Below are 6,000 nucleotides of genomic sequence, written 5' to 3' on the forward strand. Positions count from 1 at the left end.
TTCATACGCTCAAAGTCACGGGCAGTAAAAATCTCCCATACTTAATATGTTTTCAGATAACACTGTTTCCCGTTTACAATGTTCCAAAGTTCAAATTGTGGTCATATATGTTTTCCGATAAACCGGACATGTGCTAACAAGCACTTGCAACATGAAAACCTGGTCAGCAGTGCTTGGTCACCATAGTTGCTTTCCTGCAATGCCAAAGTAGAAAGGGGTGAAGCATGCATCAGCAAAGTTTTCAGCAAAAATGAATTATTTTGAATGATAATAACGACTGATAATTTTCAAGAGATTATAATCTGAGGGATATTTTTCTACTTATTTTTTTAACTCTAAACCTTCAGAGTCTGCAGGCTGAACAAGGTGAATCATCATCATCATCCTCGGCCTGACTATACCCACTGGAGGGCGAAGGCCTCTCCCATATTCCTCCAATTAACCCAGTCCTGTGCGAGCTGCATCCACTTGACCCCTGCAAACTTCTTAACCTCATCCGCCCATCTAACTTTCTGCCGCCCCCTGCTACGCTTTCCTTCCCTTGGAATCCAGTTTGTTGCCCTAAGCGACCATCAGTTATCCTTTCTTCACTCTACATGTTCTGCCCCATTTTTTTTTCTTGATTTCCATTAGAATGTCAGTGACTTGAGTTATTTCTCTGGCCCACTCTGACCGTTTCCCATCTCTTAACGGTATCCCTACAATTTTTCTTTCCATAGCCCTCTGGGTTGTCCTCAACTTAAGTAGAACTCTCTTGGTTAGCCTCCATATCATATTAACATTTATTGCATACTTAGACCCATGCTATGGAGCAAGACACTCATTCCTGTTCTGTCAAATGCACGTTGCATCAATGCGGTCTCCTGACTCACTGAAAAATTATACCAGATAATTTTCGGTTCGGACTGCACCAGGATGCAGCAACCTAAGGGGTAACCACATCCCAAGGGATAATAACATATTGCAGCTGTGTTTTCATATAAAAGGAAAACATTGCGTTGTACAAATTCGTTTAAAGAGCAATTTTTGCTCATAAACATAATAAAATGGCAGATGGTTTGCTTGGTGTTGATACGTAGAGAAATATACGAATTAAACCACTAAGTAATTTTGAACTGCTGTCCTGTAAGTGTTCAAAAGCAGTGCCAAAATATTGTGCCAGAAAAGCGACACCACTTAGCAGTGCTAATTGTGCTTTTTACCCCATTTTTAGAAATATTTTCTGCTAGGTTTCACGGCCGACTGTGGTGCTTATGGTTTGAAAATGCGTAAGCAAAACATCTTATGTGGTGAAGGGGAGGAGGAGGAGGAATAAACAAATTTATTGCTTATGTGCTTAGCAGGTAGAGCCCCTAGTCCGGGGCCCCTTCAGTGCCAGCCACCATCTGCGTCCGTGCCACCAACCATTTCTGACCAGCAGCCGTGGGGTCAGTTAGCTGCACGAGGTTTGAGAAGGGTTAGGAATAGGGGAGGGCATGAGCTGACATTGCCATACTATGTGGAATAGGGTGCACATGTCCATGCAGGGAAAGCATGACAGGGGTGCAGATACGAGTAAAAGAGTTGGGAAAGTGTCGGTTTGTAACTGCCTAAAGACAGCTGAGAAAGGGATGGGTGGGGTGAGTGAGAGTGTTGCCTTGCAAGTCTTATGTCCGCAAGGTAAGCGAAATTGGAGGTCGTGGAGGGCATGCTGTCCGAGTCGCCCCCGGAAACCCGGTCAGAAAGTTCTCAGGCCAACGCATGAGCGTGCTCATTACGGAGGATGCATTCATGACCAGGCATCCAAATAAGTTTAAGTGTTTCTAGTGTCGAGGAGGGTAGGATCAATGATTGTTGCAGTATCAAAATGTAAGGTGCGGAGAGCGTCGTTGCGACAAGCCGACTGTGAGTCTGAGTATATGGTTTGGATGAGAGTGGTCGAAGAGCTGTGTGGCTAAAATAGCATGGACTATCGCCCTTTTTTTCTAAATGGGTAGCATCGTAAAGTCCAAGTTGAAAGGAGTAGTGAAGGGGGTTCAGGTAGGGGCTTATTCCCATAACCATACCACCCTCTCCATGGCCAGACTTGCATCCATGTATAACAGCTGTACATTCTCAGAGATGGTAAAATAGGTGCGACACAGGTAACAGACCCAGTGATCTCGGCGCTCTTGGTGGTGAGTGGGTTCCATTCTTTTTTTGGAATTGACGCAATCACTAAACACCTGCAGATGAGCGGTGAAAGACATCCGGATTTGGTGGATGGCGTCGATGTCGTTGAGTACCTGAGCTTCCATAAAATGGGCTTGGACCGAAGACTGGATATTTGAGCCATTTCACTCATATGGTTTATGCAGCGGTGGCGTAGCGCTAGCACATCCGCCTCGCATGCAAGAGGACCGGGGTTCAAATCCCGGTGCCGCGCAATTCTCCACCGGATATATATATATATATATATATAAAAAAATCCGCGTGTCGATGGAATTGCATAAACAGGTTTGGGATGCGACCTGATGCCGGTGAACACCCCCGGCAACACACTCCCTTACCAGAACAGGAGTTGGCCACCCTGGCGCAGTAATTGGCCGCAACCTCTCATGATAAGCTCCATAAAACCCCGGCCGTCTGTCACCAGCGGCTGCGGAACTGACCACGGCGGCGGTCAGACCTGCGACGCAGCAAGGGGTGCTAAGAACTTCTGGCTCCGCTGGATAGGCCGCCATTGGAAACTGACCCTGGCAACGTTTAACGTTAGAACCCTAGCTAGTGAAGCTAGTTTAGCAGTGCTGTTAGAGAACTAGAAGGTATGAAATGGGATGTCATAGGGCTTAGTGAGGTTAGGAGGCCGAATGAGGCATATACTGTACTGAAGGATGGGCATCGAGGCTTACCAGACGGGTGACATGTTATTGAGGCTTACCAGACAGGCGACAACTAGGAGTAAGTTTCCTTGTCAATAAGTATATAGCGGGTAATATAGATGAATTCTATAGTATTAATGAGAGGGTGGCAGTCATCGTAATTAGGCTTAATAAGCGGTATAAACTGAAGGTTGTACAGGCCTATGCACCTACATGTAGTTATGATGACCAGGCAGTTGAAAGCTTCTAAGAAGATGTAGAATCGGCAATGCGAAAAGTAAAGACTCAGTATACTGTAGTAATGGGTGACTTCAATGCCAAGGTAGGGAAAAAGCAGGCAGGAGATCAGGCAGTAGGTGACTATGGCATTGGTTCTAGGAATAGCAGGGGGGAGTTAATAGTTGAGTTAGCAGAGCGTAATAACTTAAGAATCATGAATACTTTCTTCAGCAAACGGAAGAACCGGAAATGGACATGGAAAAGTCCTAATGGGGTGACTAAAAATGAAATTGACTTCATAATGTGTTCAACCGCCACCATTGTGCAACATGTAGAAGTAATCGGGAAAGTGCGATGCAGTGACCACAAGATGGTGAGGTCCCGAAGTAGCCTAAATCTGAAGACGGAACGCCACAGATTAGTAAGAAAGAAACCCATCAACGAATTAGCGGTGAGGGGGAGGGCAGAAGAATTCAGGATCTCGCTACAGAATAGATATTCAGCTCTAACCGAGGATGGCGACATTACCCTAAAAGCAATGAACAATAATTTCAGAGATATCATTACTGACTGTGCGGTAGAAGTGGGCGGTGGGATAGTTAGAGAGGATACCGGTAAGCTGTCTAGGGAGACGAAGGGTTTGATTAAGAAACGCCAGAGTATGAATGCTTCCAATCCAACAGACCAGATCGAATTGGCCGACATATCAAAGCTAATCAATAAGCGCAAGGTGGCTGATATAAGGAAGTATAACATGGAGAAAATTGAGCATGCTGTAAAGAACGGGGGAAGCCTTAAAGCGGTAAAGAAGAAATTGGACATAGGCAAAAACCAGATGTATGCGATAAGGGACAAGGCGGGCAACGTCATCACTAATATGGAAAAGATAGTCAAAGTAGCCGAGGAGTTCTATACAGATCTCTACAGCAGCCAAAGTAGTCAGGACAGTAACGAGATTGGCGGCAGGGAAAAACAGTCAGACGTTCCACCAGTGACGAATGACGAGGTCGAGAAAGCACTAGAAACTATGAAAAGGGGGAAATCAGCTGGAGAGGATCAGATAACTACAGATTTGCTGAAGGACGGGGGGGGATATCGTGCTAGAAAAACTGGCCACCCTGTATACGCAGTGCCTGGTGTCATCGACGGTACCGGAACCATGGAAGAATGCAAACATTATTCTCATTCGCAAGGAAGGGGACTCTAAGGACCTTAAAAATTACAGACCAATCAGCTTACTGTCTGTTACGTATAAGGTATTTACTAAGGTAATCGCTAATAGAATCAGGACAACCTTAGACTGCAACCAAGCAAAGGATCAAGCAGGTTTTCGGAAACAGTATCAATCATATCCATACCATCACTCAGGTGATAGAAAAATGCTTTGAATATAACCAGCCCTTATACATAGCATTCATTGATTATAAAAAAGCATTTGACTCAGTTGAAACATCGGCGGTGATGCAGGCATTACGAAATCATGGGGTAGATAAGCCGTACGTGAAACTGCTGGAAGATATATATAGTGGCTGCACAGCAACCATTGTTCTGCATAAAGAAAGTAACAAAATTCCCATAAAGAAAGGTGTTAGGCAAGGAGACACAATCTCTCCAGTACTATTCACAGCTTGCTAAGAGGAAGTATTCAGAGACTTGGAATGGGAGCAGTTAGGGATAAGGGTAGATGGAGAATACCTCAGTAATCTGCGATTTGCTGATGACATTGCCTTGCTAAGCAACTCGGGGGATGAACTGCAAATAATGATTGATGACCTAGACAGGAAAAGTAGAAAGGTAGGCTTGAAAATCAATATGCAGAAGACTATGGTAATGTGCAATTGTCTTGGGAAGGAACATCAGTTTACATTAGGTAGCGAAGTACTGGAAGTAGGCGATTATGTCTACTTAGAACAGGTAGTAACCGCGCAGATCCGGACCATGAACAGGAAATAAGAAGAAGAATAAGATTGGGATGGAGCGCATTTGGCAAGCTTTCGCAGATTATGACTAGCAGCTTACTGGTATCGCTCAAGAGGAAAGTATACAACAGTTGCATCTTACCTGTACTCACCTATGGGGCTGAAACGTGGAGGCTATCCAAGAGAGTTCTACTTAAGTTGAGGACAACCCAGAGGGCTATGGAACGAAAAATGGTAGGGGTAACATTAAGAGATAGGAAGCATGCAGAGTGGATCAGAGAAATAAGTTACCGACATTCTAGTGGAAATTAAGAAGAAATGGGAATGGGCAGGACATGTAGTGCGAAGAGAGGATAACCGATGGTCGCTTAGGGTAACAAACTGGATTCCAAGAGAAGGAAAGCGTACAAGGGGGCGGCAGAAAGTTAGGTGGGCGGATGAGATTAAGATATTCGCGGGGTTCAAGTGGATGCAGCTAGCACAGAACCGGGTTAAGTGGAGAAATATGGGAGAGGCCTTCGCCCTGCAGTGGGTATAGTCAGGCTGATGATGATGATGACGCATATGGTGGGCTTCCAGCAGCTCTTCCAGAGAGTTGGTCATCCCTAACTGTGTTGTTGCCATGCGAAAGGGAAGTCCAAGGGCTAGTTTTTGGGTCCTGCTCAGGAGAGTAGACATGCATGCCATCTCGGTGCTTGTGAAATTGTGATATGGTAGGTGATTAAGGAATCTGGAGTGGATAAGGGTTTGCACAAGACGGAGAACATCTGCTAACCGTGCGCATCATATTAAGAATCTGGTTGCATTGGTTGGTAAGAGCTTATAGTGTTGTAGTAGCCTTGGCATTAGCCTGTAGAGTGAACCCTAACACTCAACACAGCGGAATGATGGGGTGTGGGTTGTCATTGATTAGAAAGAGAGTTTGTGCTGCCCCTTGACTTGTCTCGTAACCACTAGCAGTTCAGAGTTGGAAGGGAAGAAAGTTAAATCTCCACGACAGGCGTACTGCAAAATGGTGTCGG

The sequence above is a fragment of the Amblyomma maculatum genome, chromosome 6, assembly GCF_055883805.1.
Source record: "Amblyomma maculatum isolate TAMU_Amacu chromosome 6, ASM5588380v1, whole genome shotgun sequence".
In the NCBI taxonomy this organism is placed as follows: Eukaryota; Metazoa; Arthropoda; class Arachnida; order Ixodida; family Ixodidae; genus Amblyomma; species Amblyomma maculatum.